The sequence below is a fragment of the Ambystoma mexicanum genome, chromosome 1p, assembly GCF_040938575.1.
Source record: "Ambystoma mexicanum isolate Mex_15411 chromosome 1p, UKY_AmexF1_1, whole genome shotgun sequence".
NCBI lineage: Eukaryota > Metazoa > Chordata > Amphibia > Caudata > Ambystomatidae > Ambystoma > Ambystoma mexicanum.
The window spans coordinates 214,717,049-214,744,827 of record NC_090921.1 but is presented as its reverse complement, the minus strand read 5'-3'; the positions used below and the strand labels follow the sequence as shown (position 1 = coordinate 214,744,827).

General features: G+C 44.5%; 1 protein-coding gene across 4 annotated transcripts in view; it reads left to right on the top strand.

Annotated features, from left to right (window-relative positions):
- The first annotated feature begins 21,303 nt into the window (after window positions 1-21,303).
- The window catches only part of TAF6 (TATA-box binding protein associated factor 6), a 262,044-nt gene continuing 255,568 nt past the window's right edge, over window positions 21,304-27,779 (top strand). For 2 of the 4 annotated variants that reach the window (XM_069646383.1, XM_069646390.1), the window contains exon 1: window positions 21,304-21,377. The gene's annotated coding sequence lies outside the window, so the exon portion shown is untranslated. Of the gene's footprint in view, window positions 21,475-21,540; window positions 21,564-27,779 lie in introns of those variants that run through there. The other 2 variants (XM_069646386.1, XM_069646387.1) reach the window with 2 other exon arrangements.

Sequence of the window (27,779 nt, the reverse complement as noted above, 5' to 3'; positions counted from 1 at the left end):
ACAGCTGGAAAGTGAGCTGCATTGCCGTCAGCCCAGTATTGGCAGTTATCCAATCCTGCAGAGTCTTATTAGCTGCAGAATAGGGAGATTTTTTGCTGGGAGATGTCAGTCCACCACTAATTCTATTCATAGGCACAATGGTCTTATGAAAGTCAGCAAACCACTACAGCTCTCATGTTCTCATTCCAGCAACAGCCGTCCTGCTCAGGCACAGCCGCTCGCCGAAAACCTGAGTCGGCAGGACGTCAGGTCAAGCTCAGGCGGCTCTGGTATCTAGTGTTTGAGACAATGACTGAGACAGCCCTGCCCAAAACTGGTATGAATGCAGTGTGTAGTGTTGAAGGGCGTGATACTTGTCCGAATCCACATTCTGTGTTTTGAGTGTCTGGATGGAGAAGAATGGCCTGAATGCACTGTGTGCCTGATTGGCTGACAGACTGCTGAATGCCCTTCGTAGTGATTGGATGCTCGCGGAATGAAGGGGAGATCAACAGTATATCTGGGGACCTCTCACTGCTAGGAATCGTGCTCAGTAGTGTTCAGAGCTGAAGTCCAAACTAAGAAGAGTAACTTGAGTGAAACTGACACCTGACCTTGAAGCCCTGCTGGAAGAGAAGAATTGCTGTTGCTCTCCTTCATCAATCTGAAAGCTGCTGTGTCTCCAAGGATTGGCCCAGAGAGCACGTGGTAAGGCGCCCTCTTCCCGAGCTAGGAGGGACCATCGTGCACCAGCTGATCTTTGCCAAAGCTCCCTGGTAGACAGATCTACGAAAGGCTGCCGACCCGAGACAGGGACTGCCGCGGAATCCCAAGGAGAAGTGCCCGGACTGTTATCCGCCACCGTTGACGACCACCGTCGATGGCCAGAGCCGCCGTGCTCCCATTGCCTAAGAACTTCTGATCCAAGGATGCTCTCATCTGCACTGTCGCCTGCCTTATCCCGCTGGAGAAGGCCAGGCCGTCGACGCGCCAAGGAGTATCCGCCGGTGGGTTTCCCACCACCCAAAGAACACAGAGACGGCAACGACTCGACACCCTTGCAGGGCCACAGTTCTTCAAACTCTTTGCGGTCCAGAACTATCGTCATCGAGGTGCCATGCACGCCTCTTCCTTGCAGGATGTTTAGGCTTCCCCGTCGACAAGCACCGTTAGGAAAGAAGCTACCACTTCACCGCCGTAGTTCACCCTGTTCTCAGTCAGACGTTCGATGACCCGTGACTCCTGCCTTAAAGGGAAGGCACTCAAGAAGTGCCATCGATTTCCCGACGTGGAACGCTACAACGCCAGGTACTTTGGGGTTGCGGAACTATTGGAAAGACTCTTGTGAACAATACATGGACTGGGCTTGTGATATATCTTTATTCTACAGATTGCCCAGGTGGGGGGGATCTCCACACAGAACTGTGTCTAGGTAACGGGGCCAGTATTCTGCCAATTGTTTTAACCAACTGCTTTCCTCATATCTATTGTTGTTTTCCTTTACGAACTGATTAGTGTGACATTTAACCATACAGTTGATGCACTTTAAAGAGATTGAATAGTAATTGTGGTACCACGTAGAACTGTATATTTACCATTATAGATAACCGAGTACAAAGTGAGTTATCGTGATATTGTACATAACCTTGAATATTAATTATATAAAGACTGTGTTTTAACTAATACAGTGTGCAGATATTCCTTTGTGGGTGCTTGGGGACTACACTGTACTTAAGAACCAGCTTGCATCACCTCCTGAGAAGCTAGGCCTTGATTGCTCGCCCATTGCTACCATAATAGAGAATCTTGGCAGGGGTTCTCTGTGTCTCTCCTCTACCAAATAGAGAGCAGGAGTACAGACCCCCCCCTCCGGTCTTTACACCGACTTCCTGTATCAACAAGTCTTCCACATAAGTAGTGGGGTCTGATCCTTATGTTGTTTCTGCGTGCACGCCCTTCCGCCTACTCCGCTCTATCTTCAAGTAGCTTCACTTTCTGTATAAGAATGTCAATGTCTTTTGTCGCCTGCACTCTGACTTTTGTGTTCTTTTTAACTTGCTCCTGCGAACCTGCCTGTGCTTTCCGCTACAGCATGGACCTCTTTTCGTAGGAGTCCTGCATCGGTCGCAACAGCATCTATCTTGATCTCCAGCATTGAAGCGCTGCAATGGCCTCCAGTATCTGTCAGTTCCCTGGGTCCGCCATGTTTCCAGGGGCCGAAGTCTGTTCCTTTGTTTTTTCACTGCTTACTACCTCTTGACGGAGTACTTGGCCTTTAGTGTAGGTTTCTAACGTGGTCTGCTTGTTCTTTGCCTTGCCGCCCTTGGTTGTCATCCTGCTGTGCTGGGGATGTGAAACTCCTGTATATCCTTTGTTTCATGGTGGATGTTTCTGCTCCCAGGGTCTGCAGTATGTAGTAGATTGGTGTAATTGGGCCTCTTATATACCATACATTCAGCACTGGGGGACTGTTAGCTGCACACTTTGGAGTCCACTGCGCTTTGTGATCTTGGGCTCCTGTCTTGTCTTTGACCACTAATGCTTGGGTGTATGTTGTGAGCAGTGGGAGCATGGGCTCTCTACGGTGCACTGGTACGAGTGATTAAGGGTGCAGCAATGCTGTGGAGACCAGGACCAATAGTCCAGTTGTGGCCGTTTCTTGTCCCTCCTCTGCAATGCCGTTGCAGTATCGCTATAGTCTCGCCTAGCATACAAATGCCAGAATCCATAGTAGTGCTGTAGAAAAAGCCAGCAGTGACTTCTGACCCTTATGACGTCAGCTTGACAACTATGCAAGGCTAATCTTTGGTGACTGGAAAGCACCTCTTATTGTTGCTGCCCACTTGCTCACCATCTCACTTGCTTGGCTGTCTTTCTTCTTCTTCTTCATCATCATCATCTTTGCACCCCCAAGCATGGATCCCAGAGCAAGGCCAGCAGTGTCAGTAGCACCTCCCCATTCATGGTGTAATGTGTCACTCTGAAGTGCTTGCCTCCTTCTGGGGGAAACAGATGTTGCCACATAGACAGGGCCCTGTAACACAATTTGGGCATGCGCACAAGACCTTATGCCACAGTGAAGTTTCGAGCATGAGCCATACAACCACTTGTAAGCAACTGGTTCAACTACAAAAGCGTTAGACATAAAGGAAGGACAACAAATACGGACACCAGCCCTTAATAACATTTGCTTTATGCTTCAAACCGGTCTAACTACAGGTAATTTTGTATTTCTTTTTCAAAATCAAACTTTATTGGCATTTTGATTGAAACACAGGCCAACAATAAAACATTCTAATATAATCAACACAATTGAACCTGCCCCCCCCGCCTTCCCCAGCAACGAATTTCCCTTATGTCTGCAAGTTCCAACAAAGGATGGTACCCCTTTTTCCATCGGGCCTCACAAGGGCATGCCTGTCCATGAATTGGAAAGCCCCCCTTAGATCAGCATCGTACCACTGGGCGTCCGACTAAGCCCTTACCAAGTTACTCCCCTCCACCCCCCGTAAGAGTATGACCACCCACGACTCCAACCCCCTTCATTGTCCCTGACCTCCTCACTGCCCATATTTATTGAAGAAGAGGAGCCACACGCCTTCAATGTCAGACCTGGACCCGTCCAGGAAGTGGGTGAGGAATTCCATCTCATACGTCTTTAATACCCATTCCTTTTCCACCAGCAGTCTCAGGCTTTTCCATAGTTGGGCCAGACCGCATCTTGCAGCGACCATCACGATCTGGAACATGTGCCCCTGATCTGATATCAGTTCCTCCTCTATGCTTACCCCGAAAAGGAGAAGCCATGGCGAAAACTCCCTCTGGATCCCATCCACCCCTTTTATCCATGACAGAACCTCCCTCCAATATGTCCGGACTCTTGGGCACCCCCACCACATATGTATATAATCCCCTCTTTCACGGTGACACTTCCAGCAATGTGGGTCATACCCCTCTTTCATTCGGGCAATCTTCGCTGGGGGTAATGCCATCTATGCAATAGCTTCAGGGCTTGATGTCTATATTGGAGTGATGTCGTGGAGCAGTTGGCCACCCTGCACATCCGTGCCCAGATGGCGTCCTCAATGTCTCTACCTAGATCGTTGTCCCCACTTGATTCTGGGCGGGAGAGGTTCACTGGGTTTCACCAGCAGGATCCTCCTATACAGTCCGGTAATTTTGGATTTCAATGAAAAATATTATTGAAAACTTTGAAATAAGTGATATTCCTGGCAGACAAAAACTAATCTTATTACCGAGGTTATTTAATCTGAAATGTGTTTTTGTTTTGTAAATGTGACATTGATAGAAACGGTCAAAGAAAGATAGAAGTCCTATTTGATCCAACCGTAATTATTTGAATACAGAATAGCATAAAAAAAATGAAATACGACGATTTCTTCCATGGTGACCGGCAGTTACATTGAGCTCCATTCATCTCCTTTATTAAAAGCCTACTTCCACTCTTATCTCACTAGACATTTTTAGTGTGCATGTGTCTTTAAACGTTGGCTCTACTGTGCATTGAGAATGTCAAAATACTGCATGCACAGTGAGGTCGACGTCTTCTCTTCTCCAATCAGGTCCTGGCAGCGGTGTAGACTATTGGATTTAGTGAGATGGCTGGGGACCGGAATGTCGAGTGAAAAAGTGAATTGGGAAGTCTGATAATGACAGCCGATGGCTAATCGAGAGGAAGTGCAGACGACCAGTTGTTCAGACTTCTGAGCAGTAGTTATGACTATGCAGCTGCCAGGATTTAGAGGCAGACACCCAGGTAGCAAGATGGTGTCGAAAGGAGAGTGCAAACCCAAACGAAGGAGACAGCAGTGAGAGGGCAACTGCAGGGTGAGAGGACCAATGAAGTGGTAGTTGAATGGAGAGCGTGGTTGTTGGGGTCCCTGAGATTGGGTCTATTGGTGTAAAATAAGAGTCGGGGTACATCTTTATTGAGGAATGGAGTGAATTATAAGTCGAACCATCACAGCAGGCAATAGTTTAGCACTTTTTAGACCCACACTTATGGGATTGGATAAATAGAGAGGGTTCCATAATGAGTGGTACTGCAGTAGCTAATGTAATAGATAGTGCGGTTCATATAACAAGTGTGGGTTACGGGATGTAATATGCGACCATCTATCACAGGTGAATCTTACAGAAGCGGAATAGACCATCCCGGGTGATGACAGTTGCCAGGTAAGCCCCACACCAGGAGCATGAATGCCAGGATGAGTGAGGGTTTAGTTTTGATCAGAATAATATGGAACAAAGCCAGCATCAGCTTTTCAGGCTTTTGACAAGTAGGTCATGGCTCGGGTCATCCCTGCTGTGACCATTTGTAACCCAACATATCGTCTACCATACCGCAGACCCTCAATCTTTGCATGTTCGAATTGTTTCCATAGCGCCACATTGCTTATCAAGGAAGCCATTCTAATGTCTTATCCCTCCACTGCACGGTCATCGATGGTCGATCACCTTGTGATCGTCCAGTCTCATGCCAGCCCAAGTCAAAAAGGAAGATCTTCCTGGAATCCTTCTTGAGTCATCCGGTGACTCCATCCTTGAGTCATCCATGGCTAGTTCAGGGAGATCATCCAAAACCATACTGAAGTTTGTGTATAGGCCAGAATATTTAAATAAGATGACTCTATAGTTATCACAGAAACTTCTCCAGGATGAGTTCTGATGGCTTACAGTAATGATCTTGTATTACTCCAGGATGACCCCATGACAACTTCAAGATGGGTGGGACTTACTCCAGGATGACTTCATGATAACTTCAGGATGGTTGGGGTATTATTCCAGGATGACCCCCTGACAAATTCAGGATGGGTTTGGAATTGCGATTATTGCAGACAACTTTAGGAGGAGTTATTTCATGTTGCTTCCAAACGATTTAGGAAAAGGGTTTTGATTCCTTGTGTGTAAGACGGGTTGTATTTAACTAAGTTTGTGGATTTAGTATACAAAACTACAAATTCACCCCACAATGTCACAAACCAACCTGTAAACTCCCTCATTTCTATTCTCACCTCTATCTAACATGGCATCACACCCCAATAAACTAAACAATTACAAATCACTGCACTAGAATACACACTTTCAGTGACCTAAACAGAATCCGTTAAAGGTCTACCTACATGGCAGACTGCTGATCAAATCACCCAATATCACTATGAGCAGCTAGCCATTAGTTCGACCAATCACCCCATCCAAGAAAACCCTAGCTGACCCCCCAACAGAAATCAATAGCACAAAAACATGTACAATTTGCAAGTTGGCACCAACCTACAAATTCACCAGATCACCTATATAGTTCTACACCCAAGAGCACTTGCATCATCAGTTTCACAGAGCAGTGTGTGAGCTACAATTAGGTTGTCGAATAGTAGCAGATGCTGACGTGGCAACCAAACTCGGCTGTGGGGATGTTCCAATTCCATTGTTTTTAAAGACCGTAATCTGATTGAGCAGGTGTCTGGGAGCGTGTAGGTGTCACTTCACTGTCCAAACAGGCATGACAGTCATTCTATAACAAGGACACGCAGTTGAGAAGACGTGGTGCTAGAGTTCAGCTTGTCAAATTAGACCTGTCCAACAAAACTTTTGTAGTAGACAATTGACTGTTACTTTATAGTCCAATATTTTGTAGTTGTTGCACAGCTAAATCTTTGGGAACTTCAACATTACACAGAGCCATCTGCCGATTTACTGCCGTGTCTTTCAATTGTACAGCTCAAGTAAGGGCCCGGTTCCGCTGAAGGAATGAAGAACACTAGCCATCCCTTAGGTTTTCCAGCTTTTGTGACCAGCCATTAATAGGTTTGGGAAGTCAGTTTCCACCCATCAGCTTTTACAATATAATTCTCTTCTCCTTTTCACTTCATCTTCTTGTAGTTCACGCAACACTCATTCAGTGCTCCCCAGATTCCACCAGTAGCTGCTTTTTCTTCTCTGCCTTTCTTTTTAGGCCCCAATTAGTCCCTCTGCATCACAATACGTTTTCATTATTTTATCAAATGTTTTCTGTGTCTTAATACACTGTTTCTTCGCTGTGGGTATGAAAAAAGGCAAGTTGAAACTTCAAAATGTGACTATCAATTCAACACCCTTTTTGCTTGAGCTGTACACTGGGGTAAGTGACTCCCCTTAAGCGCAATCCTATCCGTCCCCTTGGATTTTTGCTTATTCTTGCGCTTTCCTCCCTCCCCATGCAGCTACCCACAGCTCAGTCTATCTGCACACATACTCTGACCAGGACTACGGTCCCCGAGGGCGTTCAACCCACAGCGCTTTGCCAATAACATAAGAGAAATCATGTAGACCATCTATACTTAGAGAGTTACTCTAGAGGAAGGAGATGCTATAAAAGAGTGGTGGGCATTGTGCAGCACATCTGTATGTGTGAAAAAAGGGAATTCCTCCACGTAGGGACATCAGATGTACCCTCCTCCCCAAATATCAAATAGATGAGCCCAAAAGACACATTGCTTACCTGCTTACTAGAAAAGAACTACTGCCTTGAAATCCTGTTCTTCACGTTATTTCTCGTCTACTTTCATCAAGACCCTCCATCGGCCATTTACAATTAGCTTCACCAGGAATAGCCAAAGGCTCAAATTAAGAATCAAAGAAAAGCACATTAAAGAGTGCTATGATTTGAAATTGTGCCTAAAAGAAGAAATAAAAAAAGTGAATTTTAGTATGCTCCAAGTATTTGTGAACCGTGTCTGTACCCAAAACCATGAATTTATAGTGGGCTTGCCTGATGTGTCCCAAATTGTTGAGTGAAGTGCCTCTTTATGCTTGGTAACTTCCTCCAAGACTTTCACCCATTGTGGCTTGTTGCATCTCCTCGCTAAACAAATTAGAGGTGGGTGTTCTGGAGAGGCAATACGTTCTGAACTGCAGAGCTCTTGTACCTAAAATGCTGCAGAATCATTTTCTGTGTGTCCTTTAAAGGACAAGCACCTGTTTCAGGTTCTTAAATGTAAATATCAACCATAGAGAGTCCCAGCTTGCAGACAGCAACATGTACAGGAAATTATAGGGAACAGAAATAGGAGGGTATGTAGATACAGAAACCATGACCAAAGTGATCTTTACTGGGGTGGGGGGATACAAAATGTAAATATTACATCCTAGCAGGCAGGCCTTTGCTAAAATGAGCCAGGCACTATCCCCCAGAAGGATCAGAAGTCTCCCTCCCCCAAACCCCATAAGCATTGCTACCGTTCCATAAATGATGCACTACAGCTGAACTAGTGCATTGCTCACGAGTGGAAAAATCCTGCAAAAACGTAAAAGCCATGAGTACATTTTGCAGAGGCATGGTTTCACACACATGCGCCACGGCCTGATACATGTAGATAGTTTATCACTTATAGGGTTGGTGCGGCTATGTGAGGAAGGCATGGACCAATTCATGTGGAACATTGTGGGGGTATAGGAGCAGCAACAGCATTAAAGCCAGACAGGGGCAGCCAGTAGGAGCATTTATCCCCTACTTGGCGACAGTTTGAAAGCGATCAGACTGATCAGTAGGAAAAGTCATTGTGTGGAACTTAGAAAGGGGAAGGGAAGGAATCGCCACACCCACGAAAAGGGGGCCTCTGTATGCTGAACAGCTACAGTGCCTTAAGGCAGTGGCCTTCAAACTGGGGGGCCCAAAGGATGTCCGGCGGTGGGTGCCTTGAAGGATTATGGTGACTGTTTTTAATAGAAAATATAAGCATTTGTGGCAGAGAAGGACCAGAACCTATATTTTTCTCAATGGGGTCGGGGGGTGGGATCAGCATTAAAAGGCTTGAAAACCACTGCCTTAAGGGAATAAAGTGACCTCCAACTTTCAAACAGCAAAGCAATTAAGCAATTAACAGCACTCCTTTACGCCCAGGTCAGAAAACTCCTGCTACTGCGCCAGTCCTCTGATACACAAGGCTGCTGAAATATCCTGCTAAAATATCGGGAAAAGCAAGAAAAGAGCTTCACATCATCTAATGATAACGCACTGGTCCCATCATTGGAGGAAAAAAAAACAAAAAAACAAACAACAAATCACCATAAAAAAGCATTCTGCCCAGATCATCATAAAAAACGATCAAAAAAGATTTTCAAAAATTCATTACCATGATCACTAGCCCTAGCAAGCAAGCATTCAATAACGTTTACAGGTAAACCATCTTCAATTAACTGCTGAGGGGAACTGTTTGAAAAAAACAAACCACATTGAAGGGGCAATAAAAACCCTCTGGGAACCTCATCAACCTATATAGAGAATGTGACATAAGTATAACTTGAACATGCACATTGAAGGAGCACCATCCATGCAAATATCAACACAAGCCTCCCACTTTAGGCAGTGGAAACTTAGGAAGTAGTTAACAATGTCAAAGACTACAGATGCAGTTGATCTGCCCTGAATTGGTTCCCAAAATAGGAAATCATCCAATATTTCATTTCCACGGCAGTACCTCACATAAGCAAACAAATGTGCTTCTTTTGAAATGTCAGTGGCCTCATACAACTGTAGGGCAAACTGACTATTTTGCAATATCCATTCTGTACTGATCTCAGAGCACAGGTCAGCGATGCAGCAGAAAATTGTGGGGGGGATACTTTTGCATTTCTCTGCTGAACTATCACCAAGCATTACCCGGTTGACAGTGAGAATTGTAAGCAAAATTATTTTCTCAGCATCAAAGGTTTTTATTTTTGCCCAGATAATGTGGTAAGAAGCTTCCCAAGCATTTGCAGGTACTGAGGCCACATTTTCAACAGTGTATTTTAGCTTTTGTATGCCATGCTGCTGCTTTACAAAGAAATCCCTTGTCTTTTTTGCTAAATCGGCATGTTTTGTTTCCAAATGCCACCTTAATTGTGTTGGCTTCAGGCTTGCCGATATAGCGTCACAAACCACACACTGCAGCTTCTTCAGCAACTGCGATCCATGTGAACCCTGTGGGATGTTTTTACCCATGCATCCAAGCCCTACAATAAAACTGTGCAGTACTGGCATGGAAAACATCATGATGGCCAGAACTCCCCAGAGAGTGCACAGGGAAAACATGAAGAATAGGCTGCCACCCATTTTTGCCTATGTTGTGAGCACAGGAGGGCACTGCCTAAAACCACCATTGGGCTACACACACAGTAGCCTGAAACCATTGGGAATGGCAATGCTGATTGCCAAAAAAAAGCAACTCAGAACTGTGGGGAATTCATTTTCTTAATCCCAAAAATGGTTGCATTACCAGTACTCACCACTATCAGAAAGCCGGCGTTTTAAAACCACCAGACTTTTGTGTAAAACTACACAAATGAAACAAAACCAGACCAAGGAAAGACTTGCTAAGAGGTGGAAGAATGTAAAATGTAAAACCATATTCTGAAATGACTTGAAGGAAGTAATTATTTAATGTATAGGTACAAATTGTCAGTTTGATTTGAATGTAGAAAACTGGGAACAAAAAGTGACATTTAGCTGAAACCTGGCTTAGTGAAACTGGATTCTGCCTGACAACTACCCCTGACAGGAAAAACCTGTTCAGCCACTCTTCCCAGGCCTAGCTGCATCCTGCTGCCCCTTGCCAAAAGGAGTTGTGACCTCTCTGATTAGATTAGGGGTGGAGCACCTGGGAACTGGAAGGAACAGAACAATGCAACTCCCTTGACTCAGGCAAATGTTATATTGGGGGCGTCGTAAAGTGGCTTCCTCTTAGGGGAAACTGGGAGGGCAGTGCCTCTGCTAGCAGCTGAGCTTGGGGGAAGTGGATAAACCAGTTATTCCACCCTGTGATGTGGGTAACCACACCCCTTTTTGACCAGGGCATAATTTTAAAAAGATAGATAACTCATAGTGCGGACTTGTCAGAATTATATAAGTAATATCATTATTTTTGTGATTTTTCTGTGAACATTTTGAGAGGCGTTAGGACCCTGTGGTGTATTCTGGGGGGTTGCTAGCGGAAAATAGGGTCTCACTCCAAATGTCTGCATGTTAAAAATCTGACACTTCATCAATTAATGTCCATACTCCTTGCGCACATGTGTGTAATTTTGGGTAAATGTCCGATATTGCAAAATCAGTTAAAAAGCGCAAAATGTTGTCATTTTTTAATGCAAGCCCCCAGGAAGATCAGAGGCGGACAAGCATGGACCATAAGGAATGTATAATGTGCACATGTAATTTCAACAAATTGTATATCTGGGAAGGATGTATTTGAATCAAATATAGATTTGTGGGCAAACTGACCAGGGGAGGATCCTCTGACCCATAAACAGACTTCATCATGATGACAATCCATTTCCTTCACCCAATCATGGGAGAGGGGAGAATTGGGCCAATGACAAGTAGAGAGGGGCAGGCTTAGCTAGGCCCAGGCACACACCCATTTTCAAAACACATAAAAAGAGACTGCTGGGACAGGTAGAGACATTCAATTCCATTTGCTGCGGAGCATGCTGACCGACGACTTCATATCCAGAGATCCAGACTTCAAATCCATCAATCTCCAAAGACCAGAACTTTACTTCAGAACTTAAAGCAAGGGCCTAAACCCACAAACTGAGAACTCTTCTCAGCAGGCCTCAGCAACCTTAAAATCATTTGCAAACTATTCCACAGCCGGGCGAGCTGTTTGAATTCTTTTGCCAAGAACAATTGCCAGAGACCAGACCAGAGATCCAGAGTGACCCAGACCGCTGTGAGCAGAACCAGAGAGCTGACCCAGATCACTGTGAAGTGCCGAGACCAGAACCGGAGTCCAGTCCAAAACCTGACCAGATCTGTGGCGAGGCCTATTTCAAATTTATATTGTGAGTACCTAGCAGAACTGTGCAGAACCAATCTCTTAGTTAAAATAATCTAATCCAAACTGTTTTAACCTAAGTAGAACAGCCTCCTAGAAATCGTGTCATCTGTCATTTGTAAAGCTGCACAACTGTCACCTGTCAATTCTGAAGCTGCAAGCTGTCACCTGTCATTTTGAGTTTACTTTAAATCCAAAAAACTACCTTTATTTAATTGTCCGTATCTCTGGAACCGTTTGGGCTAGGAACGAGATTTAACTTTCCTCTGAAAGCTTAGGATCTAAGCTTTCCAACAAGCCTAGACTTGCTACTCCTTATACTTTTGCCGCAATCATGATTCACGCACTCGCGAATTTACCGCGATTTGCGATTTTGGCTCAATTTCTCCACTTGTCAAAATAGCAGCTCCATTCTTTCTTTTGTTAAAATCCGTTTGCAACCTGGTAATAACTCATAGAGCATTGCTAAAGTGAGCCTGAACTAATACCAACACGCATCTCCCACTCACCCTGAATCTCTAGAGGGAATTAAAATCATTGGCACATTTTCCCATCCATTGCCATCACATTTAAAAAGCATTTTGGGCGTGTGTTTCAAACTCCTACCTGTTTTCTCTAAGCTTGCTGGGGTGGCAATTGAATTTCGTATTGTATTTGATTGCATTCCTGAGAACTGTGCGCTCCTCTTTCCATCTCCTTCCATTTCTTACATTGCATAGGGGAGGGGAGTGAATTGCCAGAGAAAAAGTGATTATCTTATCTTTTGCAAAAATCATATCAAGTATTTCTGTACTGCATTTTATTCCTCATTGCTTTTCCCTTGAAATCATAAAAGTATTTTTGCTACTTTATCCATCCTATACTAACTCCTCATTGATTGTAAAGAAGTGTGCTAGTGCCAGTTTACCCATTGTTGATCAACATCATATGTCTAAGTGTACTATCAGATATTAATTTATTATAAAGTGTGATATATATATATTGTTTAAATTCTCAAATAAACCTTTTAATTTGCAAAACAAACCTACTGCTTGGCTCTGTGGAGTCAGGGGGATTCTAAGAGGGGGGTGTTATACAAGGGTGGTCATCCAGAGTACTGAACTAGACATAAAAATACATTAATAAGGGTTTTCCTCAGCATCCCAGACTAGGCATTGACTTGGCTGTAGTGTTGATTGAATATCGCTTACAACCCCAAGTCCAAATAAGAGACATCATATTTCCTTTTTTTTGCATTTCTTTTGTCTGTTTCCACCTCTCCTTCTGCTTTTCGTTTGAGATTCCTACCATCCTTGGGCACTAGGAAATGATCCGGTTCTGTGATATTTCTGCATTTTAAAGCCTGAACACAAAAAAGACTGATTTATTTTCAGCTGCTTTTGTGTTGGCTTTAAAATGCGTAAATATCACATACTGCCCCCAACCACCACCCCCAGCCCGCATCAACACATGCATCCTCCCCACACAAACCCACATACAGTCACACATTCCAAAACTCGTCTCTGCCTCCTGTGACAATTCTGCTGGGGCGCACAGCGCTTGTCAACCCCTACGTGCACTTGTGTGCGGCATGGATTGACAAATATGATAGTTCGATTTAGAAAGACTGCTCTGTGCAGTCACAGAGCAGTCTTTCTAAATCAACCTTTGCCCCCCCCCATCGGTACAGTGAAAAAGATCTTTTCACTTAGTACCAACAATCCATCTAAAAAAGCATCCTGAATCTGTGAAAACATTGGAAACCCCCACTTTAGTGTATGTTACGGTAGTTTTTAAAAACCATTTCAAGTTTTCAAAAATGTTAAATGCCTCAAAAATGTTAAATGGCAAACACCAAACAAAACATATGGCAGGGGACATTTTTTTTTTAGCCCCCAAATATTGAAACAATGGCAAACACCACATGCAAAAACTCATGTGAAAAGCTTGGGGGGAAAATGGGTCAGAAATACTGTTTGGATTAAAAAAAACACCACATTGATACAAGTCTCAGATGACTCCCTGTTCAGATCGTCAAGTTCTAGCTCGAATTATTTTTTGAAGTGTGGTCCTGCTCTAGGCCACCGATTGGAAGCGAAAACCACACCTGGATGCACATTGCACAGGGCCGATATAGACCTGCAGCACTTCTACTCAACCAATGGTACATAGGGAAAAGAAATCCTGAAATGCCTGCGTGACTGAGTCAAGTGCTTAACTGGATTTTTCTTGCTGGGACACAGGTGGTTAGGTTGACACACCAACGCTTGGAGTGATGCTTCTGCAATGAAAACAAAGTTAGTCAAGGATACATGGGTCTACTTGAGACTTCAAAAGTAAGATTAGATCAGCAGGGGTTAAAACCAGCTCTAGGCATCAGCTAGTAAGCAGGACCCAAAGCTGGGGAAACCAGGACAGAGTACACAGTGCAGTGTAAATGCAACTCCCACATAAGACGTGAACTTTCAGTACCGCCACAAACTGGACATTAGCAAGTAACAGCTTCAAAAATAGGTTTGAAATCCCCGACTGTGATACTTAACTATACCTTTAAAATTGCCCCAACATCACCCACAGCAAAATACAGTAGTTGTTAAAAAAAGCATTCTTACCGTCAGCAAGTCCTACTACAGATGTCAGGATTTTTTATGGTGCCACTGCTGCTGGGGACTTTGCTGTCCTAGATGGGATGATAGAGCCAATTTGTGTTCCTGCACAATAAAAAAATATTATAGACGTACCAGATCGACCGAACCAATATTTGCGCACTATGCCAGTCAGCGCACATCCTCCCACACACACAAAAGGGACCCAGGGTGCAGGGTCTTACCGGGAAATCTCCAAAGTTCCCTATAAGCCAGTCCACCCCAGCTGGCAGACAGAACAGAGAGCAACCAGCGCACATACCTGAAAATGTGACTCATACTCAGTCACAGAGACAAAAAATGATAGAGCATGAGCTTGTTATATTTTACCCTTTCTATTCCCTGCCTAGAATAGTTGAGAAGTCCAGCCTGCTGGCATTCCAGTCATTCATCTACATATCTTACATAGAATCCGACACGGTAGTGCCTAACTCACCGAGCTAACTTTCGGAAACAGTCTCATTTATTTATTTGTGTTATAGTTTTTTTTACAAAGAAAAAGTTTTCACATAATTAAGTTATATTTACAAAATAGAAAAATTCATTTGTAAATTATACTCAAAATATCCAACACAAAACAAAGTAAAACAGAACACTAAAACAATAAAATAAAAACCATTACATATTAATAAATGATTACCAATCCTACCTAACTCAGACAATATACTTCAGAAGTTTGACTTTCCAGGTTTGCCTACATAACATAAATAATTCTTGCTACAGGTACCGATCGTGTTACGTTTCCACACTTAAATCCCCAAAAAGGCCTCATGCTTAATGTGGTCGTAGTAGTCCTACCACTAACCAGATCCTATTGATAGATGTAATCTTGTACTCAATGTATTTATGCATGGATACCAAAACGAAATATCTTTGATGGAATACAACTGATGCACAAATTTGCCATAATGTTCGATATTAACTTTCCCCAATTTAGGGCATTCAATGAGAATGTGCTTTGCGGTTTCAATGGACTCCTTATTCTTACAGATTCTGCAAAAGCACTCATCTTTTTGAATATGTTGAGCCGAGCTGACAGAAGCAATTACCGGCAGGTGGTCAATTCTTAATAAGAGTATAAACCACCTAAATTTAACAGAAGGGCATAGGTTTATATACTTCTGGGCTCTCTCAAAGGTATGTAACACATGATGAACAAAATGGTATTTTTTCAAACTTTCAAGATGTGCATAGTTACGTTGCCAATCACAGAGATCAACCCTACTGCCCAGATGGTATTTCATGTCTGCAAACTCGTTTCCCCACATAGGGGTCCAACCAATTTGCTCAAAGAATATCACCATTTGATTTCTGAAGAGCGAGTCCTTATCTCTGCGGATTTCCTCTCCTACACAATCTAGAAGCACATTTTTGGGGCGTTTTAGTGCTCTTATATATAATTCAGCCCTCTTTTTTAACACCAAAGCTTCAAGTGATAGAAGACCAAGTTCCAAGTGCAAGATTAACATGGTAATACACTGGGGCAGGCCAAGTTACTTTCTCCAAAATTTTCCCCTCGATAATTTGGAGCCAACTGAAGTCAATGTTAATGAGAGCTTCCAGACCATAGATTACAGCAAGGATCAGACATTGGATATATAATTGTCTGGCTCCCCATAGAGAATACCCACACTTATTGCAGCTATATTGTGATATCAGGGCAGTTAATTGTGCAGCTTTTCTCTTACGCGCCTGGATGCATGAATGATAACCTCCTTTCACGTCCATCTCCACCCCAGATATTTATATGAAGACGTGTATGGGATCTCCAGATCATTCACTAACATACGCGTGCAAGCAAACCTTTTCCCAGAAAAAAACCATAAGCAATGTTTTATCTGCATTGATAGTAAGGCCGTTTTGTTTAGCATAATGCCACAGCGCCGTCACAGATTTCTGAACCCCAGTAAACGTATGATCTAAAATCACTAGGTCATCTGCATAGGCTAATATAGATCAGTGAGCAGCGCCCACTTTAGGAGGGTAATTATGTACCGATGATATACACTGGGGGATATCGGCCATAAACAGATTGTAAAGCTGGGGAGCAGTGACACACCCCTGCTTTACTCCCGTGTGTTTCTCAATCGGTGCTGTTAGAGTCACCTGACTGTCCAATTTAAGGCAAGGGGTGGTATCATCATGCAGCAGCCATAGTAGTCCTCTATTAACTGCGTCAAAAGCCGCTTTGAGGTCAATATATAGTGCGTAGAGGGGAGGATTATCAGGAAGCAAGGCTTTAGCGCACAGACTATCCATAACCAACATATTGTGGGAAGTAGAATAGCCGGCCCTAAAGCCACACTGAAATCTATCTAAGATCCCCTCCCCCCATCAGTCCAGGCTTGTAACTCCTGTAACAAAAATGCAACAACTCGCTTCCCCATACAGTCTAAAAGAGTGAGGAGTCTGTAGTTGTTAGGGTCAGTCGTCATCCCTCTCTTAAAGACAGGAACAAGGATCGCAGTTTGCCAAGAATTGGGAATTTTCCCCCTCAGGACCTTATCAAAAAGGATTTTTAGAAGTCTGGCCCAAAAGGATGGATTTTTTTTTAATACCGCGTTAGCTAATCCATTAGGGCCAGGCGCACGTGAGGCTTTAAGGGTAGTTATCTTAGTTTTCAGAGCCTCAATTGATACCACAAAAGGAGGGGATGTTGGCTGAGGATGATATTCTTTTGTCCACAGATTACTTTCAGCAACATTCCTGTTCCATAAAAACTGGTACCAATCCAATGAACCAATTGGATTAATCAAAGCAGGTCCCCCATTACCCTTAGCTTCCCCCAGCAGGGCCCATATATTCTGTGTATTCCGTGAGCATACTATTTTCATAGTATGTTGCCATGATGCATTTCTTCTAGCACCTTTATAGTGCTTTAGCCAGACCCTATATTGCGGTTTCAATTTACTAGAGACTACAGAAAACGCTGTCCAGGTTTTGCTGGTGCTTTTAGCTTTACGTAAGTAACTTCTAAGGGACCGTTTAGCATCTCTGATAGATTTATCAAAAGTCCCAAGGGTCCCATCTTCTCTTATTATCTGATGTATTTTGGATGTTGTGCGAGCACCAGTAAAAGACGCAAACCATCTCATGATATGGTCTATAGACATTTGTTTAAACGACTGCAGGTTATCATCTTTCATGCCTGCGATCTCACACTCAGCACTATGTATATTTTTTTCTGACCAGATAATACGGGTTGAAGAATGATTTTGTAACATATTACCTAATTTGATCACCTTAGGCAAGTAATCACCAATGCCAAAAAGCATTGATAAAGCTTTATGATCGCGCCAGTTAGACTCTCCAACGGTCATGTCATTAATGAGCACCACATTCGAGTAATAGCCTTTTAGCTTTTAATGCAGTTCGGTGACAGCGCTGAAGTAGCAGCAGACACTGCCGCGCCTGCCATGCCAGACACGAGAGCCTCTGGCTTCTCTGCAACATATGGTGCCCCATGCAGGTGAATGCCTGGTACCCACAGCAGGAAGATATACATGAATTCCACTTTAAATCACTTCTGTGGCAGTGATGCACCCCAGGTATTGTTGGTAATGCAGTGATTTTAGTACATTAAGGGATGCATAGACTCACTCTATAGTAGATGGCTACCGAGGTAGCTCAGCAGGTTGACAGACCGTTGCAGAGAGGTTATATATGCAAAATATAATTATGTGTATTGATATATTGTTGTTGTTTCTTTTAATGTGTTCAAGGTTGAATTTACCAAAACAAAAAGGAAAAATATATGAGAAACGTGTTAATCGAATGACTTTTTGCAATTACTTATAAAAAAAGAAGTGCTATAAAATGTGTTTGGCAATGGGTTGGGGTACTTCTGCCTCTGTAGTGAAACCCACAGGTTGGCACCCATGAACCTAGTTTAATTTCCTAATAACTGCTATCAGCACAACGGAAGCATTTATTTGGGAATAACCAGTTTGAAAAACATAACATCTTTATAAATATAACCTGTGATAAAACACAAAGCAAGCGGCACATGAATTACACAGCATTAGTATTGGTGTGGTGCTCTGACAACCCCGCCCCCCCAACTCAAATGAAACTAGTGAACGCAAGTTTTCAGCAGCGTTTTTGAGTTTGGAAATGACTTTTCTCCTACGAACATGTAAAATGCACATTTGAACAACAATGTGTCCAGCGTGTAGAATGCCTGCTTTCAACAGTGAACCCCCACCCTTCCCCGCCACAGTGATATTCATGGCCCATTGATTCCCCTGGTGTCCCTTTCATGCCAGAAGAAAACAAACGGGATGAGCAAACAAGAGCCAGGAAATGCATGAGTGACGGCTGGGAAAGGAGCACTGCAAAGATTAGGTCACCAAGGACCCAGCTTCCCTCTGCGAAAGTGGGGGCTTGGTAAAGCCTGGTCATGGCTGAGGCAGGCCACGTCCCGAGATCCGGCCAGACATCTGATGTCGGATCTCGGACCCAGCCAGAGTCGTCCCCTGGACAAGAGGGGTTACGAGGCAGAGGGGCAGCCAAAGCTGGGGGATTGCTGGAGCCCAGCAATCTGCCACGGGGGAGCCGGGTTATCATACAACACCGGCAATGCGTGCTTCTGTCCCTGCTTGCCTCCTCTGTCCCTATGCCCCCAAGGTGGGGGCACAGAGGGAGAGTGGCGCAGGGGGACCAGCATTGCAGTGATCCGGCTCCCCTGCTTGCCTCCTCTTCCCACGCATTTGCCTTTGTGTGTCCACAGAGGGAGAGGAAAGCAGAGGGACTGGGAAAGGCCTGAAACACTTCCTTCCCGGCACCCTCTCCAACTGTGGGAGGGGGCTGATCCGAGAAGCGACATCCCTTACCAAGCAAGAAGACGCTGGCGGCACCAGCAGGAAGCAACAACGCAGCCTGGATGCGCAATCCAAATGCAGGAAAGCTCACTCCAGGCTGTGTTTATTTCCTGTTTCATGGCCACGCCCCGTCACGTCACACTGACTAAGCATGTGCATGGGGGGCCAGTGGCTCGCCATGCACAGTTAAGTGAGACAAATGAAAAAGTATTTTCTCGCCCTTCTGGATCACGCGCCCCACAGATTAAAGACCTCTGCCTACAGTATGGCTATTTTTAAGGCACAATAATCAATTGTTATCTTGCTGGCAAGACTGCATTTTCGTTGTATACTAGCATATAATACATGAACTTGCAGGCACCTAGTCAGTGAGACAACGCAGGGAAATTAAGGAATTCTGTCCGATACAGATACATAGCGGAAGAAATGCCCTCCGGGTGTGGGCAAGAAAGACATCTTGTGGTATAAACAGACTCAGGCTGGTACAGCTCAATGCACTGCCTAGCAGCACTGATCGTTAAAGTTAGGCACATCTCTTTGCAATGCATACCTGCCTAGCCTCTGGGTTTAACCCGGAGACTCAGGTTTTTTTACGCTCTTATCCGGGTCTCTAGGGAAAAGCGTGGAGTCTCTGGGTTTTTCATGGAGGAGAAAACCCGTCACCTGCAGCCAGCCTAACATCCTCCCCGGCGATCCCCCCGCCCTGCCAACCGACTTGCTGAGTGAGTCTGCTGCTGTGGGCTTGTTGCCGGCTGCCCCTACGTGTGTGCATGCGCGATTCATCCATCATCCAGCCCCCCTCCGTCAGAGTCAGCCCTTGCTTTGGCTGATGGTCTGCTGTTGCTTGCAGCGTGCCCACGAGCCAGCCACAGAAACCTCTAAACCTTCATTGAAGGTGATAACAGCAAAATAACACTATGCTCTGCTTGCCTGCCCAGTCTTTTGAACCACCTGAACGCCATGCTTAGTTTAAAGCTTTTAATCAGTTTGTTGATATTTCCGCAGCTATATACAGTGAAACGTGGGCCCATTGTCTCGGGAGGATAGCTTAGCGGCCATGTGCGCGCCCTGGAAGCAAGACAACACTGATCAACACTGATTGGATCCCCGGTTCTGCGCTTAAACCCCTCTGAGTATTAAGCGTGTTATAAATAACCAATCATATCATACTTGCCATTAGCTTTCACCCACTGCCCTACATGACCCATTGAACGGCCAATAGTTGTCAGCAAAGTTTCAGGCCCTGAACTCTTCTCGCAACTTTTGAACTTTTCCAGTAAGCTGATCTCCCAAAAACCTCAAAATAAGCCATACACTTTTTTTTTAATTAACTGCCTTCATTTAAATATTTTTTTATTTGAATACTGGTTGTATACAATGCAGTCGTTTTCGATTCTATTCATATTCTAATGACAGCTACAACAACTGAGTTGACCTTTTTGGCATATCGGTGGAGCTTTGTGTTACTTTGGGCGGGGCATACATCAAGGGTTTTGATTTTCAATTGTAGGCAGGTATGCTGCAATGCTCAAATCAGAACCCCTCACATCGTAAAGGCAGTAAAGTTACAGAAAATCATGCCAATGGAACTTCATGCCGTCGTAGAAGTGCAGAAAAAGAAGCAGGTAGGTGGCTGTGGTAAAAAAAAATTAAAAAATGGGATCAACACGCAGATAAGGGAGAAGAAGGATGCCGTATAATCCAATTTGTTGCTGGCAGCCGAAGCTGCGCCGAAAATCCCTCGGCGGGGCGGGGTTAATACCAGCCAAGAAGTCACACTTAGATCCGCTGTTGCTGCAACCCAAATCAAAATAGGAAAACAACCCCATCAGCACCTATACCTGGCTCCTTAAAACAAAGCGCCTTATAAATACACAATAAAAAAATAAACAGCTGCCAGTGCACTCCGTGAATCTCTTCCTATGCACGTAGAAGTCCGTGGAAACGTCACGACGACTTAACAGAACAACGTGAAATACGTCATGACGCCGTAAAGGCATTTGAGAAAGTGTCGGCAAACTTTTAAACAAACATACAATGCAATTGGGTTTCATTGGGACTTTAAATGTGAGATTGATAATGAAAGCAATATAAGGCCTCCCTTTAAGAAACGCTCATTTCCAGTTTCCAGGCAGCATCAGGTGAAGGCGCGCGATCCTGCTCTTTTAGTGGATTTTTATAAGCATGTCTTTTAGCGTCCATTAGCTTAGACGTTCTCACCCCTTTGTTGTTATGCTGGTAAGAGGTGCCCATTTGCAACCTCTGGAAGTGCAGGTTGAAGCTTTAATTCGTTGTGTTGTACTTATCACATGCTGAAATTAAACCTTGTAAGTGAGTGACTTTCTAAACATCCGGTTTTGACATTACACGGGGCAGTCTGTTCTTGTTGGTATTGTAGACACAGTCGGAGTAGCTCAGGCTCTGGCATGTTCGCAGACGCAGCAACTGCGGTGCAGCTGCCACACAGACCCTGCTCTGCTGTGACTATATATATATGTGTCAAATACCTGCGCCGGCTAATACTCGCAGACGCAGTAACTGCCGTGCAGCTGCATGCTGCACAGACCCTGCTCTGGTGCAAGTGATATATAATCTGCTCGGCTAATACTCGGAGACACAGTAACTGCTGTGCATGGTGTAAGTGACTATATATTTAATACCTGCTTCAGCTAATACTCGCAGACGCAGTAACTGCTGTGCAGCTGCCACACAGACCCTGCTCTGGTGTAATACCTTCACCTGCTAATACTTGCAGACGCAGTAACTGCTGTGCAGCTGCTACACAGACCCTGTTCTGGTGCAAGTGATATATAATCTGCGCTGGCTAATACTTGGAGACACAGTAACTGCTGTGCATGGTGTAAGTGACTATATATTTAATACCTGCGCTGGCTAATGCTCGCAGACGTGCTACTGTCTCCAGTTTCAGTGCCTACTCTGAAACAAATGATTCCCTGGGGCTAATAGCTGCAGATCCGGTACTTTCCCTGCATCTAATTACCCTTCTGTGGATAATGACCGCAGGCACAGTGTCTGTTCTGAGTCTGATGGCTACAGACACAGAAAGAACAACCCAATGAATATTGGTAGACACTACCTTCTCTAGCGCTGATGGAGCGAGTGAGTACAGACACAATACCTGATCTGGAGCTAATGACTTCCGATAAAGTACGTCGTACCTGCTCATCAGCTACATCAATACCTGCTCTGTGGCAAATAATTACAGACACATCACTGGATCTTGTATACTGATGACACACAGTACCTCCTAATCGGTTACATATGACAGAATACCTGCCCTGGCCTTATAACTACAGACACAATACCTGCTCTTCACAGTACATACGCAGAGGCTAACAATTAAAACCCCATGCACCCTTTCATTCTCGTGTGTCCTTTCCCATTCCTAATTAACCTCTGACACCTCGAACCACACTCTCTGAAATGAACGTACAGCGTAAAGAAATGATCAGTAGGGCTAAATCATTGTGCCACGATTTTCAAAACGTGTTTGGTGCAACTGATGGGATGCTCATTCACTACACCTCCACCAAAAAGGTGGTAAACCGTGCACAAAGGACATGTAAATGTGTGCATCATAGTTGTGCACATTGAGGTGTTCTTTCCCCACCAAATGCACAACTGCGCAAGGTTTTTTGGGCATTTTCAAGTAAATCCTGATTTTCTAAAGAGGTGCACTTTTCAAAGCATGGGAAAAAAAAATTCCATGTGGCTATTTGGTGCAAGGGATATAAAATGTATGGGTAGGTCACTTATGATCCTCTCGTGCAATGAGTGAGTGAATTAAATGTGTGAATGTTGAGTCATCTAATGTGGGAGTGTCCGCACTTTGCGAGGGGGCTGATTTTGACTGGTGATGGCAACACAGTAAAAATGCACTTTAAAAAAAATATATATATATATTTTATTGGTATTTTCAACAGTAAGAACACCTGCAACCCCCCTCCCCATGCTTTCTCCCCTCTCCCCCGATCCCAATACATGTAACTAACAACGCACCCAGTACTGTTCCCCCCACCCCGCGCCCCTGAGTCCATATATAGATGTCTCCCGTACTCGCACCAGCCCCAGCAATCTTATTTTCCTCAGGCACCATGCAGCCTGTGAGTCCTGCTGCAGGTGATGCAGGACAATCAGTCTGAGAGAAACCTTGGTGATCCCCTTGAATCGAATAGGTCACCCACTCCAATGCCATAAAGTTCCAGATTTTACTAACCCATTCGTGTTCTCTGGGAGCAGCTTTTTGTTTCCATTTGAGTGCCACCACAAGCGTTGCTGCCACTATCAGGATGATGCGCCACTATCATGATGATGCATGTCTTTCTTTGAGCTTTCGAGGGTAGATTTCCAGAACCCTGCCCATTCCCAGGATGGCAATCCTTGTGTTGTCTGGCATCTGACTCCCAAAAATACTATTCATTGATGCACAAGTCATGTCCTAATAAGGCTGTATGACTGGGCATTCTCACCAGATATGCCTCCACAATCCCAGTCCCCCACATCCCCTCCAGCAGAGTGCTGTTGCAGATGGTTCGGGTGTATGTAGTTCTTCTGGGAGGAGATGCCATTGGACTATTAGCTTAACCCACATCTCCTGAATCTGGATGGCCTGCGTGAGTTTGGGGATATCTGCCCATAACTTAGTCCAAAGTTCCCCCTCCAGCGGCTGCCCCATTGCAGTTTCACACTGCTCCATATAGTGCCAGGCCTGGTTCCTTGCCCCTTCTGCTATAATTCCATATATAGCTTCTACCAAATGCCTGGCCCTGTGTCTATCGTTACAAACCATTCAAAGGGCGTGAGATCCGTGGTGGCAGCTGACCTGACCATTGGTTTTGTAAGCCAGTGCACCAGTTGTGTAGTGATGCCTCTCCTCCTCATCTACCCCGAAGTCCTGCTTGTACTGCACAAAGGATTGAATGTCCTGACACGAGAACATGCCACATACTTTGCGGCACCCTGCTGCCTCCACCCATTGAAGGCACCCCTTTCCATACCCGGTGAGAACTTGGGATTCCTAAATTTGTTTGACGATTCTATTCTTGTGGCGTAGTAGTTTTTTTTTTTTTTTTTTTTGCTTTGAGGACTGTTGCTTTGTACAGTTTGAGTTATCTTTGGTATTTATTTTGTCTTGCCTGTTGTATTGTTCTCTCCATTTTTGTTTCCTTTTTTCAGTTATTTTGTTAACCATTTTACTGCCAGTTCATTTGGTGTTGCTTTTGAATGTTTTTGCTGGTGCTAATTGGTCAATGGTCTTGGTGACCCAATTGTTGAGTGTGTCTTCTGTTGTATCTATGTTTGTATCGGTGGGATCTCTTTCGCTTGAGACGGTTGCATCTAGAAGGTTTGTTAGGGCCTCTAGGTCAAATTCTCACTGTTTTATTTTCTTGCTGTTTTGGAGTATTTCCTTCCTGGCCATAGGTGGGCGGTTTGGGGTGTGGTGTAGAATGGTTTCCAGTAGTGGTCACTCCACACCTTTGGTGTACATGGCACTGATGCACATAGTTCTTCTCTGCTTAAAATTGCATCCATGGTGTGTGCAGCTTCATGGGCGGATCCATTTACTATTTGCTTGAACTGCAGTGTTTCCAGGAGAGAGCAGAGTTAGTTAGCTGTGTACACATTTGCTTTTTAGAACCATATGTTGAAATCTCCCAGTATGTCTAGGTTGTCGTGGTGGGTTGATAGCATGGCGGCCTCGTCCGCTAGTTTTGTTTTAAAGTTCGGGTTGTAAGAAGGTGGTCTGTAGATCAGGAGGAATACTATGGTGGATTGGTTGTTGAGTTCTATCTTGATTAGGAGGGATTCATAGTCTTCCGAGTGGGTTGTGATGATTTGAGATGCTCAGGTATGTTCTTTTTGTATAGTTGCGAATCCGCCTCCTCTTCAGTTTTCTGTTGGCGTGTATTAATTTATAATTGTCGGTATTGCTTCGTTCGCCATGGCTTTATAGTTGTCAGATAGCCAGGTTTATGTAAGGAAGAGCACGTCTCTGCCTCCTTCGCTTAAGAGGTAGTTGATTTCTGGTGAGTGTTTTGCCATGAATCTAACATTGAGGAGGCTGCAGTGTAGTTTGCTTGATTTCCCTTTCGTGTTGTTAGTATTGATTGTTCTGACCGGTGTGTTGTTGGTTGGGTTTCTGTTCCAGGTGGGTTTTTCCCGGGTGCGTCTTTTGGGTGGGGTGGTTCTTTGTTGGTCAGTCCCTTTGTCGAGTAAACCGATAAGGTTTATGGCGGGGTTTGTTCGTTCTGGGTGCTAAATAGGTAGCTAGCCCTCTACACCCCCTATATCACCAAGACTGGATCAGTAGAGTGTGATGGATTCCATTTTGTCCCTTGTTCTGGTTGGGTTATTGTCCATGATGGAGACCCGGTTGGAATGGTTTATTAGTTGTCGCATTCTGTTTGGTGTCCTGGTTGGGTCTGTATTTGTGATGCTTGTTGGCTGTCGGTTTGTTGTTGCTGTGCCATTTGTTTACCACATTGTGGTATGTGAACAGGCACCTTGCGGCAGGTCCACAACATGTGGATCATGTCCGCTTCATCGCTACCGCACCAGGGGCATTGTGATCAGGCTTGTTTGGTAAAGCTGGCTACTCTGTGTGGGGTCATGTAAGTCCTGTATAGGACATTCAACTGTTTCAGTCTGAACCTGGCGTTTCTGGACACCTCTTTGTGGTAGAGTAGTACCCTTTCACATTCATTCTCGGTCACAGTGGTTCCCAAGTCCTTCTCCCATTTTCTTTCAGCGATGTCTGCGGGGATTGGGTCTGTCCATTATCTGGCTGTATAGTCTGGATACTGGTTTCCAGCCATCGCTTGGTTTGTAGATTTCTTGCAGCAGGGGGTTCGGTGTTGGTTCCTCGGGCCATATGCACCATTTCTTTTTTGCGGTGTGTTTGACTCATTGGTAGCACAGGAACTGGCCTTTTGCCAGTCCCTCCTGTGCGTGCAGCGATTCGAAGTCCCTGAAAGTTCCATCGTTGAACATGTCCACCCAGGTGTATAGTCCCACCTCCTCATTGCAGGTAAGTCGGCGAGGGTTTTGCACACATCTGCCAATATAAGGATTTCAGGTGAGTATGGGTGGTGTAGTCGAAGCATCGAGCTGGTCTTATTCCACACTTTTCTGCCTAGCTTTACTATCATGGGAATTATTGATAGTTCCATCAATGGGTTCCACATTATTTCTTTGGGGTATGTTTCTGCTGCTGTTTCGCATGACAGCCACCTCGTTACGTGGCTGAGTTGTGCCGCTAAGTAGTACTTCTGGAGGTCTGGTAGTTGTATTCCTCCTCCTTTGTGCGATAGTGCCAGTATGTGTAGGGGTAGTTTATGCCGGGATGCTCCCCACAAGAATTCTCTGAGCAGCGCTTCTTGCTCTGTTATTTGTATATCTCTTTGGGCCATCTCAGATGTTTGTCGAGATTTTTTGGGGTTGTGGGATCATGCTGGTCGGTGCTTTCTTTAGTGGTTTGGGTTTTCTTATTATTTTTGTTGTCTCTTCTGGCTTCTTTGTCCTTCTTGTGGCGAGGCATGGTGTGTGGGTTGTGTGCCTTTTGAGTGAGTGTCCTCTTTCGATTGGTGTTTTTCCTGGTCTTTTGGGTTTAGTCCTTGCTGTTTGTGTTTGCTTGTATTTGGTAGGTGTTTGGGTAGTTGAGACCTCGGTTTATGGGACTTTGTGGTTCCATTTGTTTATTGCTTCTTTCTTTTTTTGGATCCTATGTGGTGGTCTTTTTTTTTTTTAATTTTTTTTTTAAATTTTTTTATTCTGGAGATGTTTTTGGTAATGGCTGTTGATTATTGGATTAGGCTCAAAGCAAACATAATACTGTGTGAAGGAGAACATGTGAATACTGGCATAGATTGGTGCAGTCAGCATGCAAATGTATGGATTGTGAGGGTGGCTTGGTTCCTGCTTTTGACTGGGATGGCAAGGGATTCTCACCCAGGTGGTGCATGCTATATTAGGCCTCTGGCGTCCACTTTGGCCCAACATTGTCTCAAGCTTTACCCATGCCACATTGGGGATTGTGAAGGTGCTGGTTGCCTGCTTTTTGACTGGGATGGCAAAGGATTCTCACCCAGGGGGTGCATGGTAAGTTTAGGCCTCTGGTTTTCACTTTGGCCTAACATAGTCTCAAGCTTTACCCCTGCCACAGTGTGGGGGTCATTCAGCATAAGTGCATCTAAGCAAAAGCGGAATGAAGATCTGTATTGGGCTGCATATCATCCTACAAACTCTGTTCTGAAGTAATCAGCAAGTCATACCCAAATCATCAAGAACAAACATGTTTCATCGCAATGCTATTTAAGTAATTAGTAGGTCATCCCAGAATCATCCCCAAATCATCAGGGACAAACGTGCAATCTCTTGAAGTGATCAGCAAGTCATCCTAAAAGCATCAGGAACAAATGATGTTAGCATATTCATTAAGTCATCCTAAACTCATCCCCAAATCACCCACTATCCTGAGACATTTGCTGATGACTTTAACAGCGTGACAACGTATGATGTAGGAA